Consider the following 13,468-nt stretch of genomic DNA (forward strand, 5'->3'; position numbering starts at 1 on the left):
GATAGATGAAGCTTTCCTGCAATTTTCTCTTTCCCTTTCTTTCTCTGCTAATTCTAATACCTTCACTGTGAAACTGCATTAACAAACAGGCTTATATCCTTCATTCTCCAGCTGCATATTCTCAGTATTTGCTGGAAATGCACCAATTTAGCTGCAGAAAATAATTCCCCAAACTTGATGCATGTGTTTACATTTACTTTAATACACTTACATGGAATGGCAGACATTCCCCTCACGGAGGATTGCTGCTTTGTAGCATTTCAGATTTTGGAGGGAGTAGGGTATTACTTGAGAAATAGTAAAGACAAAGCCAGCAGACAGGTTTCTGAGTAATGCACATGGGGAGATGGAAGCCTATTCCTTAGTGGTATTAAAAAACCTCCAAAGATTTAAGCCTTTTCCACTGGGTCTTAAAACCCACAAGGGTTTGTTTTCCTGTCAGGAATGGAAAGATGCACTTTCTCTTTTTTTCAAACTCAAACTTATAAATAGCAGGAACTTAACCTCAGTAGCCTTCCTGCTAATTCACATGGTCTGGGGAAGGTCTGAGGACAATAAATCCAGCATAGCTGTGCCAAGGATAAAACACCCTTCTTCATTTCAAGGTGCTGGGTTGGTTCAATGCACAAAATTACCAAGATGCTACTAATAATTCCTTTAGCACCTGTTTTCAATTCTAAGACAACTTTTTAATAGACTTTTGAAAACTTAAATGGTAAACTCAATGTAAACTCAAAGCCAATTCTAGAGCTGGGCTATAATTTTAAGCTTGTCTATCTGTTGGTTTGTCTTTGCAGCTGAACAGCTCTGCTGTGATCTACAGTTCTGGTTTGCCTCCCATGGATAAGGTTTGACTCTATGGCAAAGACAGGATGGTAAAAAGGTGAGACTATAACTCAGTTCTGTGTTTGCTATTCCTAATTAATTAATTGTTGGGCAGTAGCCTCAATGAATAGATGGATAGGTTGTACAGGGCAGCAAATTGTTGAGCACTTGCAGAATTTGAATCAACATATTTTCATTTTATTTGTAATTTGAATGTTGGATTTGCTCTTTTCAAGCCTTTCTTTTTAAATGTCTAAGGAACAGTTTATTTTTGAGACTGAGAGGTCAGACATTCAATCCTGTCATTGGCTGCCCTGAAGCTATCACATCAAAACCACAAACTCAACGCAAATAAAAAGACTGATTTATCAAATCTTTTGAGACTTTCATGACAAAATTTCATTGTGAGCACTAGGTGCAAGGGCAAGCAGGGAAGCTGGCCAGGAGCATGCTGAGAGTCAATGCTGGACAAAATTCTCCTCAGTCTTCCTGTAGGTGATCTACATAGGACTTTCCCTTGGGATCTGGACTCAGCTGAAGAGGAATCAGTGGAAAAAAAAGAGAAGGAATAAACTGGAATGATCAGGGAGACAGGCAGGAGAATAAACCAAAGAGTAGCAATGATAAATCTGGGGCAAGATTTAGCATCAAAATAATGTGGATCTGAGGAGGAGGAGGAGAAACATTTTCAGATTTTACTGCTGTCTTGATTTGAGAATCACAATTGCTCCCTGTGGTAACGCAAATGAATTCTACCGTAAAAGGTATTTGATAAAGTCTTTCATGCTCTTTCGAACAGTCTATACTATACAGAGGTTTTTTCTATCATCTATTATTTTATTATCTTCCTTTCTGAATTCAAATCACTTTATAGCTCAGATTCTGAAATACTTTAGAGAGGCATTTAGTATGCTGAGGAGTGAACAATCCGAGAGAGCTTCAGTGCATCTTTGCATTTCCAATGACACAGGGCATCCCACAACAGGTCACATCTCCTGCAAACTGCAGCAGCTAAACTCCTCTGTTACTCATGCCCAGACCTCCAAATCTTAAGGTTTGATCTGTACCACCTGTCAATAGTTTCAAAAGATTAATAAAACCTTTGGTGGTACCCAAAGCTTCTGGCCATATGCCAGCTTTAGTACATGTAAAGGCTATTATTGCTAGGATAAAGAACTCCCAACTGCCCTAAAAAGCTGTTTTCTTTTCAGCTGAAGGTGTATTCTGTGGCTTGATATTCATGCTTAAAAATTCCTTTCCACCTCAACTTTGCTAGTAAATCCCAGTTGCACAAACATTCAAAGTGATTGCAGAGTTTGGAACACCACACAACGCCACTTCATTTCAGAACACAAGTGCAAATAGCTTTTTTTGTATGTAGCAGAACCAGCTACATTTGCATCCATTTTTACTTACAACAGTCTCTCCTTAGACCTGAGAACCCAGAGATGTTTCATGTCTCGAAGAAGAAATCCGTGTTCTAAAACACGCTACGAAGCCAAGCAGGAACACGGCCAGCGGAACAGAAACCATTAGAGGAAAGATAAGGGTGAACACTGGGTTGGTGTGACACACCAATTGCAAACATGATCAGACAAATCCTCAAGAGATGCAGAACAAAATTCCTCATCTCTTCTTTCATGTTTCAAGTTAGAAAGGGAAGCACTATTCCAAATACAGTGTATTTTCTCTCAGTAGTAAAAAGGGCCAGGTTGATGGGACTTTGAGCAGCCTGGAGGGGAAGGTGTCCCTACCAAAACCTAGATGACCTTTAGAAGTCCCTTCTAACCCAAAACATTCTGTGAAATATTTTAGAACAGACACTGCTCTTGCATACTTCCCTAAATACTTTCCCAAAGGGATGGGATTTGCATGGGTTTGGTTCAAGAAATTAACCATATTTGTTTAAAAAAATCAGGTGTATGAAATGATAATAGAGGAGGCTGAAATCCTGAATACATGATATACATAAGAAAGGTACAGTTCTGGTGGAGTTTGGTCAGATCCCATATGCCAGCACCCCCTCCACCTCAGAGCAGCCACAGGTCTGGTAGCTCCAGAAAGCTGCTACAAATCCAGCCCTACTGAGATGCAGAACCCTTGCCAAGATGGCCAACAAAGGTATAAATAAGACATCATCTTTATGGGCTCGCAGTCCCACCCCACATTAAGATGAAATTACAAGCATTCTTACATGAATCTGCAAACAACCCAGTGGAAAAGATTTCCAGATGCTACAAGCTGTGTAAATATATCACTCCCAGATCAGAGAAACTGATACCTAAGTGCCCTTACCTCAATTTGATATGATGTTTTGACCACTAAACCTCGTAACCAGTTAGTGAAAAATACAATATTTAAATATAGTAGTATAAAGTATTCAATGGAGTGCTTCAAAATTAGTGAAAAGTTGAATTAAATTGAGTAGATGTCTTTAAAGACTCTTTTAAACTGTGATGTATTTTTCAACTGCACCAAATTTTTATTCTTTGCCATTAGTGGGAATATTCACTAATGCTCATTAACTAGTATTTTCATGATCAAAAATCCCTTTAAATAATTCCTGCATCTTAGTTTGCCAAAATAGGAAGAATTCTGATCAAAATTTCTATTAAACGGTTTTTGAATTAGACAAATTAAGCCCATGAGAAGAGGGTCAGTTAAGTCTTATTATCTTCCATTTACTCATATTAATAAATCATTTTCTTAAAATAGTTCTACTTCTTATCTAAAATAATTGTTTATATTACCAGAAGTTGGCTACAATTTTCTAATGTAGACTAGAGCTGTCTGACATTTTGCACAGTAAGTAGGTAACGAAATGGTGATTTTACCCATAACAGAAAGAATGGGTAACTCTGTCACTTATGTGTAAAGTTTTAGACAGCTAAGTAATACAGATTTAAATCAAAAATGACAGATGCACTGGCTTGGAATATAATGGGCACTGAAGTGAACCTTTATTCCTTTTAGCAGCTTATGGTTAACTCTTAAATGGACCACACATTATCCTCACTTTTGAGTACTGTAACTATTCAGCTAAATGATCAAATGGCCATTCTGTTGGTGGCTGCTCTGTGCTCCAGGACACAAAGATTCCCTGACCTACTGTAGAAATTCCACTGAACTCATGTTAATCAGAGGTCATCCTGGAAAAAAAACCCCAGATGTTTCTCATTTGGGAACTTCAGTATCAAAATCTGTGCATTGCATATCATTAGGTCAAGTGGGAGTTACTTTGATTCATATTTCATAAAATAGACACATGCTTCTCATCTGATCACTGTAGCAGAGTGTCTAGAACCCACACAGAGGCTCCTGAAACTCATTGTCCTTTTGTTGTCTCTTGCAGGTGAAAAATTTAGTTATAGAATTGTTAACAAAGTTTTTCACCTGCTAAACCCTTGATTCACTGGGGTTAATGATATGAGGAAAATTAATTGAATTTTCTTCACCACCCTTAATACAACTATAATATCAAGCATAATACTACCTTTAATGCTAGTTCATCCCCCAAGGCAAACTTTCATATCAGATTCATAAGAAAGATATCACTTTTGTATTTTCCTGGTCAGTAGGGTGTTAGGAATTCAAGATAAAAAAAGCTAGAATACAGATAATACCACTTCTTGAGGGAGAACTCTGCAAATAAAGATGCTTGAATGAACTCAGATTTGTCCATGAATTGTTGTTCTATTCGGATAAAATGCAGTAACAGTTCCAAGCATACAAAACCCTTGTTGTAGAGCTAGATCAATAACTAGCTCTTCAACAAGATGATTTTTTTTTTTTTTTAAAGAAAAAGACCAGCAAACTTCCTTGTGGCAGAAAAAAGAACCCATGCTTTCTGTTCTTGATCAGATGGTCGAGATGGTCCCGACTTCGTTAGGGTAATTGAGATCAAGTTCCAACTCATCACAAAATTCACAGACGTATAAACATAATTTGTTAATCACAAACCCAACATCTCTAACTCAGCTCTGAAAGTGCTCTTGACTGGTATTACCAGGCTTTCCAGAACTGCAGAGTGCACACTACAACTTGAGTGCAATACTGGCATTAGAGGGATCTATCAAGTTGAAGAGGTTGTTTCCTGTGATCTAGCATTCTGTACATCTGTGACTTTACTTGCATTTGTTCCAAAATGAATTTCATGCTTAACTTGTTTTTCTTAATTAAACTTCCTTTAGCAGTTTCTAATACGTGCATTATTAAAACTCATTAGTCCCATTCATGCCTGCCTGTCATTTTTGGCTTCATATTCATGTACCAAAGAGCTCTGCTGCTTTATATAGGAGGCAAATTAAATAATAAATATGAGAACTTGAACGTTTTATGAGTGTCAGTATGAGAAAGTGACTGCAAGGCCCATAAGGTTTCACAAAAAAAAAGCATTACAGCTAAAGCTAACATGCTGACACATCTCTGATCTATAAAGTCTGCAGTAATGGTAGCAGTAAAGTGTTGTGCCATAGATGGGGAATTTTTCTCTCACATGAAATAGAAATACGATATAGCACAGACTATATTTACTGTTGTAAAAAAAATTTCAAATAAAATTTCCCAAAAGCTTAGAATATAACACCATTAAACGTCTACAAAGATTTAGTCTTTCCATCTGACTTCACGTGTAGCTCCTATTATTCAGCTCCTTGTCCTCTTTTCATTTTCTACCCCTGTCTGTGAGAGACTTATTTCAGCTATAGCAACCAGGCTCAGTCCCCCTGTAGTCATGTCCTGGCCACGCTGACCACGACTCCAGTGACCAGAGGGTCTCCTGACCCAGCAGCAACGTCTCGTGGTGACTGTTCCAGGGCCCAGATTCTCCACAGAAATAAACCATCATTGTGAAACCAGTTGAAGAACAAAAGCCCCATCCCACAGTGCCTGTTTTGCGCAGGTTTGAGAATGTCAAAATATTCAGTCTATCTGTAAGGTTTCTCCTGACTAAATTGTCGTTTTCTCCTCATGAATATTTCTAACACTGTGTGCCTACATAACACTTTACTGCTTTCAAGTACTGTTTTGGAAACTGGGGGACGGGGTTGGGAAGGCAAAAGTTAAGGAACAACTTTAAGTTCAGATATTGAACTCGAAAGCTTCAGACAAGATGTAATTAAATAAAAGTATAAAACACAACATAAGTGTATTCCCCTCATTAAATTCCCAGAACCAGTTCAACAAGTGAGCTAATGGATTCTCTAGGCAGGATGTGATTGAGGAGATTTAGAAAACATCTTTTTAAATTGCCATTTAAGTTCTCTGCTTCGTTGAAGGAATTTGAGTTACTTGAAATACTATAGTTGTAAAGTGTCCTTGACCACTTTTGTGATTTTACAGTCACGTGGTGCTAATTTCCAAGCATTACATTCATGGTGCAAAAGACCTAACCAAGCATCAGCAGAAGGTAAAAAGCTACCCAAAGGCAACACTAAAACTGATTATGCAGAAAATATTATGAGGACAAAACAGAAGAATTCAACAAATGGGGTAAAGAGAACTCAAATTGCCTTTCTTTTAATGGCCTCATGTTTTATTTGACCACAGCAGTGGAAAAACCATGTTACCCTGCTACGCACAGCCCAGATCTTTACGTGGCTTGGTAACCATGAGGATATTTACAGTACAGACACTGTGCCCCCTGGTTTCACACAGCTGGTGCTCCCTCACACCACCTTTTGTTTTCTAGTGAGAAGTGCCATGGTGGAGTGAGTGCACAGTAAAATTTAACAGGGCACTAAGCAGCCAACCAGTCCCTTTTTATCTCTGGAGAATACACAAAACATCATTAATATGCAATTAATAGTTATAGAAACAAAGTCTGTTGGAAAAAACATGGGGTCTTCACAGGCAGGTGGAAACGTGCAGCTGAGTCACCAAGAAGCCAAAATTATTTCCCCCTGTAATCCTGCTAATTCAGTAGTAATCCTGGGGAATGTAATGTCATCATTTGTTATTAAAATTACAGGACATGCTCTCAGTATGCAAGACATGATGAAGTTTTGCCATCAGGTTCTTTTGGTTTTGTGGTTTTTTCTCCCTCCCTTCCATACAAACTCTTGTGCAACAACTAGGGATCAGGGCAGGCATCCCCATGTGAGTGCTTATGTTCCCCTCATAATGCAGAGCTCAGAACCAGGGCTACAGTAATGGAAACAAGCCTCTAGAACAGCCTTTATTCATCAGTCAGGACCTATTTTTTATCATTATCTATTATACTTACCATGGAGGGATATCTGGGACTAATCAGAAACTATATCATTTACTGGATCAGACTGATAACTGCCCATCCTTTATTAAAAGAAACCCCCAGAGGTTTCTACTGGATCTCTAGCAAAATGTTATATTTTCATTATTTGCTTCCAAAGAACGTCTGTCTCCTTTTGCCCTTCTTTTTTCACTATTTAATTTTTAAATAGTTCCTTTTTCATGTGATTAAAAAACCATAATAAATATGACATCAAACAAATAATTCAGAGCTAGACAAGGATGTGTAATACAGCTCTACATCTCTATTAGAAGGGAATATATATTTGCTTTTAATAAAGAAAGGCAAGCCAATCCATTACGAACTGAGACCACATCTAAGTCTCTGCTTTCTTCCCTTTTCCCCAGACTCCATTTGAACAATTAGAGTGGTTTATGCTTGTGTGGATGCCAGTGGATATTAAATATGTAAACTGATAAAAAATACAACTACCACCATTACCATGTTCAAATTCCTCCATTCACTTGCAAATCAATTTATCTGCCTACAGCTCTGTCCCAGTCTTTAAACAACCCTCCTCAGCAGACTGCTCCACCTCCAGCCAAATAATCCAGAGAAAACCCACTTTGGTAAAGACATTTAAGTATCAACAGCTAGGATATTATCTTCTTACCCTACTCTAGGAGAAGGGGTAAGATAACCAAAGCAGCATCAGGACAGCAGCTCTCCTCCTCGCTCCTACACTCACTGCCTTAAACAGCCTGAACCACTCTCATGGCTTTCGTTGCTACTTCAGTTAATCACAAAACAGAGGTGTTCAGCCAAACCCTGCTTCCCAGCACACTTAGCATGATTATCCTCAGCCTCATTTTTCTCCCCACAGCCTGCATATGATTCGCATGAAACGTACAGGATAAATGGGATCTCTTCGTAGGTATCTAAGGATCTCCTAATCGTTTGCTGCAAAACTGCTTTTGCAACATCATTGCAATCTGTAGCTACAGTCGAAGAAAAACAGTGTCATTTATCAAAAAGTAACTAAGAAGCAGTCTTCTTTAACCTTGCATCCTGCACCAGTAATAGAGTGGGGGAAAAAAAAAAAGAAAAAATAAGTAATCCTTCCCAACCACTATTCCCCAACATGGCTACTTAGCTTTTGGCTCCCAATCTGCAAATCTAATTTCAAAGATGCAGAAGTGGTCTGCGTGTTACAGCTGTTGAGCCCACACAAGTCTCAGTGCAGTAAATGGGAATCAGTATCTTTGAAAATCAGGGCCCTGAATAATGGGCTCTATTTTTAAATGCTCATTTATACCATGCATGGGTCTTTCTCTTGTAAGGTGCTTGTAATAAAGTACGTGCAATTTCATAAGTATCCTTTGCTTCAACTAAGCCAGCCCAGAAAAAAAGTAGGGGGAAATGTCCCAAAGCTCACAGTACAGCTCTTTCAGCAATAACAATAGTCTGTAGATGCACCAAAAATGCTGCTACTGTAAAAAATACAAACAAACAAAAAAACCAACCTAGGTCTTAAGGGAGCATGAAAAGGTTATTGTGAGCATTGCCAAAAATACATGGTTTCAGATGTGAATTATCTCTGTGAATTTACCAGTACGGTCTGGTCCCACTAAGGCTCTGGATAAATGCAAATATTGCCACAGTGGATGGCAGTGCTTGCAAAAAATAATTCCTAAAACAATTTCTTGCACTTATACTGAGGAAAAGAAAAATCTGCTTCATTTCAAATTCACAGAACATCTAAACGTGCTAAAAACATTCACTTTGATATTTATAGCTTCTACAAGACATATTTCCATTTTATACTAGTGGATTTTAATGCCATAGTTGTTAGAGCTAAAACAAACTGGCCTTCCAGAAAGCAAACCCGGTGTCAAACTAAAATGATATTCCTTCAAAAGGTCAGCAAATTTACAGAACGAAATGGCCAGTCCAGATTGTGTCACCTGCACCAGCAAGAACACAACACTATAATCAAGCCCTGGTTTGTTTTATTTAAACAGTTATTTGAATGTAATTGCTCTTAAACCATGTGCATCCTTAAAATTATTCCAGACAACATCCTTTCTTCTGATTCCAAGGTAACATTCTGGCTTTAATTATAAGTCAATTAATATTAAGTAATTTAACTGATTAATTTTAATTAAACCTGTTGAAAATTGATTTTCCTGTAGCAAGATGATGCTCTAGTGCGATCATCAGGAAAGGAGGATGGGGGGGCGGACGGGGGGGGGGGGGGGGGGCTGAGGGGGGAGCAGAAGAACCAGCACTCAGCACCCAGGCGAGAAAGAAGATGTCTGAAGAAATAGAAGAAGCCATCCCCCGCCAGGCCCGGCAGCCGGGCCGGGAGCCGGCGCTGCGGGAGGCACCGGGAGCTGCGGAGCGCCCGCGGAGCTGCGCGCCCGGCCCGAGGCGGGCGGCGGCCCCGGGGCGGCGGGGGAGGAAAAGTTCGCTGGGGCGGCGGCGGCGGCGGGTGCGGAGGGTGTGTGCGTGAGTGTGTGTGCGGAAATCCCCCCGCAAACACCCCCGCACCCCGCAGCCGCTCCCGCCGCCGCGCATCCCCCCGGGCAGGCACCGCTCGGGCTCGCCGCCGCAGCCGGGCAGCCCCCGCGCAGCCCCGCACCCGCAGCCCCGAATGCAGCCCCGCACGCATCCCCCTGCCCGCGGACACGCACACACGGGCACACACGGCTCGGAAACCGGCCCTGCCGAGCGCTCCCGGGCTCAGCCCCGCAGCCGCCCTGCCCTGCCCTCCCCGGGGCCCCGCGCCCGGCCCGGCCGCCCCGCTCCATCCCGGCTGTCCCTCTCTCCTCCATCCCGGCCGCCCTGCTGCATCCCGGCCCGGCCGCCCCCTCCCTCCTCTCCATCCCGGCGCGGGCTCGCCCCGCACGCCGGGAGCATCAAAGTATTTACCAGTTCACGGCCGCTTTCCCGCAATCGCAGCTGAAGCTGTAATCCGCTGGATTCGCCTCCTCCGGCTCTCCCAGCCGCTGGGAGCGGGAGGGCTCCCAATAGTGCTCCGGACACTTCCCAATTATACCGATTTTTATATATTTTTCTCCCCTTTCCTGGGATCGGGGCGCGGGGAGGGGGGGCTGGAAATCCCCATCCGGAATCCAGCCTCATCCGTGCGGAGCCACCTCCATGTAAATCCGACCATCAGGCAGGCAATGGAAATGATCAAACGCTACTTCTCTCCGTCTGCAGGCAGATAATCCCACTAATCCAATAGATCTCCCCCGATCCGAAATTGCCCTCCAGACGAATCCCTTTCGCTCGGTGTCCGGCGGGCGACCGCGGAGCCGCGACGGTGCCCCGAGGGGCACGGGAGGGGCGCGGAGGGGTGCGGAGGGGTGTTAATCTTTTTTGGCTCCTGGATGCACGGCTCGCTCAAACCGCCGAGATCCCTGCTTTTTCCCCTATTACACGTTTCCACTCCAAATTGCTGCTGGATGAAAAATGGTACAAAGATACCCCCAGCGGCGGAGCGGCGAACAGCGCGGGCAGCCCCGGCCCCGCACCGCCCCGCACCGCCCCGGGCGGACCGGCCTCCGGGGGACCCTCCCGCAGCTCCACGGCCCCGCAGCGGGGCTCGGGGGTCCCTCCGGCGGCCGCGGGCAGCGGCACGGAACGCACGCACCGCTGTGAGCGCCGGGGTACGAGGGGATGCCAGCGCAGGATGGAGGTGCTTCACGCACCTGCGTGCGTGCGGGTGGGCTGCAGCCTCTTAGTTAATTATGCCCAAATTGCGTAACTTATATATAGTTTGTATAGAGAGATGTGGATTATACTCAAATATTTCACTCGGGTGTAATTTAGGATGAGGCCGTGGTCTCACTTACTTGGATTGGCACTGTCTGCACACAAGGTATAAGTGACTCCTTTTGTTTCCCCTTGCTGTTTCTTGAAATCTTTTACTTATTTTTCATTGCTTTCTTTCATTATTCTTTCTTTCATTATTTCTAATTGAGGAAAAAAAAATATTCTCCGACCCCAGCACTCACGCTTTCTAGGATCACAGCAGAGAATGAAAGTTGAAAACTCAGGGGACGTGGGGAGAAAGGAAGGCCGGATCAGAAGGACAAGGAGAATAGTCCTTTGAATGCTAAAAGGTCTATTCATTTTTTAAGAACGGCCACATCCACACATTAAAACATCCTGATTTTAGCCTCTTGTAGAGAGCTCATTAGCTTCTGTTATTTTAGGAGGGACTTCCCTTCACTCTGTGTTTAAAATCTGTATTTTGCTTCGTTAATATCCACCTTGGTTTAAAATATTGACACTAATCAAGCGCAGCAAACCCACTCATGTTTCCAAGCCTACAGCCCCAGGCAAGGTCTGGAGGTGCCTGATAATTTGATAAGCTTTTACACCCTCACCTGAGAGCACATCCCAATGGAGGCAAGGTCAGTCCCAGCCTCGCTGGGCTGTTTATGTCTCTGAGTCCCACTGAGGATCTGGATCTAAATGTCCATAGCAGGAGTGACAGGACACAGCAGCAGTTTATCCTGTGACATTCCCATGTACTGGAATAATCGTGGCCCGGCCACATTTTTCACCTGTCTCAATAACTATTATAGTCCATGGTTAATTATGAAAGTCCAGAATCCTTCAGTACTCTGAAATTTAACTCTTTGGCTGTCACCAAAAGCGTGCAGCTCTCAGGTATGGGAGGGAAAAGCAGAACATACTCTGCTGACAGAGCAATCCTGTGCACGTTGTTAGTCTCAAGGGAATACTACATGAAAAAAAAAAAAAAGGGTTTCAAAACTAGAAAGAAAATTTGTATATGAAAATCAATCACTTGCCACCAGCCACAGATCAACCAACAGCCTAAAAACTATCACCAAAGAGGCAATACCAGGTGAGATATTCTGCCATTCTTCATCCACACAAAACCCTGGAGGAGCTTTATCTTTGGGTTGTTTTTTGTACTGAAAAGTAAGAAATAAAGGTGGAATAAAATAACTGCACTCTCCTTGTCACTCTATGAGCCACTGGAATCCAAGTGGGCAAAGTTTTATTCTCCCTCCTTCAAGGAGGATGTATCTATCTTCCTCAGGCTCCCTGAGCCACCATGTGAACATCTTGGAGTGCTCTGAGTACCATTTCAGCAGATTGCCCCCTACTAACTGTGGGGGGAAATCTACCCAATTTCTCTCTTTACCGTGTCTTTTGTAGGTGGCAGGAGCTGATAATTTACACCCAACTTGTAACAATCCCACCTCTGGCCACCAAGTCTCCATCTGGTCCTAGCCCATCTTCACTTGTGCAGAAATGGTACCAAATTGTTGAGCACGTTAAGTTTTTCTTTGACTCCCTCTCACAGCAGAGATGTGTGATATCAGTTCATTCACAGATCACTTCTGCTCTGGCCTGTCCCCAAGGTTGGAGTTCCTTTCCAGAGCTTTTCCACTGTCTTTCACTCTACTTCCATCCTCTGTGCTTCAAACATTTCCCTCCTTCTTCCCTCCAGGGGCCTCAATAGCATAACAGCTCTCAGCCAAAATGCTGCTGAGGAAAGAGAAATACTGGCTTGTGGAGGGCAACAAGATTTGTCTCCAGTTCCAGAAAATTGTGCAGGTTCAGGAAGGGATATTTGGCTTAAAAAACAAAGTGTGGGGCTAATACCTCTCTACTGAGATGGGGTAGCAACAGCTGAGCCTACATATGTGGTAATAATATATTATATTCTGATATATTATAATACATGACATGCTGGTATTACCAGCACAGTGTCTGGTGCTGATTCAGTCTACAACCAGGATGTCCTTGCCTTTAAGAACTAAGTGGCCTGCATGCACATATTTATATATATATTTATATGTATTTTTTTATATATATATAGGGTTGGAACTACATGATCTGTAAGGTACTTTCCAACCCAAACCATTCTACAATATACACACATACATGCCTATATACGTGTAGAGAATGCTCGAATTTGTTTGAAACAAGGGGAGAAGAACCTGTAATTGATCAGAACTTTGTTAAATATGTTTTAATGCCCTGCATGTCAAAAAAAAATACACTTTCATTGCAACCTAGGGAATGCAAAACTAGTTTAAAGACTGGCATTGTTTAATATTTAGTTTGGCTGAGTCTTGATAGGGTTGTGTTATCTGCATTTATTAAAAGAATGAAAAGAGAGATAAATTTCCATGGACTGAAAATCCGTGGAAATTTCAAAGGCCAGCATCCTGCAATATTCTAAAATTCTCCTCTGCTCCATTTTCTCTGTTTTAAGAACATGAATCCCTTCATACAACCCTCATGTAAGCACCTAACTTCTAAAAAGAGCAAAACACACAATCAAAAGCTAAAAAGAAGAAAGAAGATCCCAACTAGCAATCCAAGCTAAAGTGCACATTGAGATACATTAAGTATGCACCCAAAGCTTTGATGGTAGGCAAGCTT

At 42.2% G+C, this 13,468-nt stretch overlaps 1 protein-coding gene across 10 annotated transcripts in view; it reads right to left on the reverse strand.

Moving 5' to 3' along the window:
• NLGN1 (neuroligin 1) overlaps positions 1 to 13,468 on the reverse strand; it is a 430,790-nt gene that overhangs the window by 303,581 nt on the left and 113,741 nt on the right. For 4 of the 10 annotated variants that reach the window (XM_042042164.1, XM_042042163.1, XM_042042162.1 and 1 more), the window contains exon 1: positions 9,965 to 10,508. The exons of 2 other annotated variants lie outside the window; for them this stretch is intronic. The gene's annotated coding sequence lies outside the window, so the exon portion shown is untranslated. Of the gene's footprint in view, positions 1 to 8,997; positions 9,009 to 9,964; positions 10,510 to 13,468 lie in introns of those variants that run through there. 4 more of the 10 variants (XM_042042165.1, XM_042042161.1, XM_042042155.1 and 1 more) reach the window with 2 other exon arrangements.

Source organism: Corvus kubaryi, unplaced genomic scaffold, assembly GCF_017639235.1.
Source record: "Corvus kubaryi isolate FWS band 111438036 unplaced genomic scaffold, C.kubaryi_AGA036_p1.0 37397, whole genome shotgun sequence".
Taxonomy (NCBI): domain Eukaryota; kingdom Metazoa; phylum Chordata; class Aves; order Passeriformes; family Corvidae; genus Corvus; species Corvus kubaryi.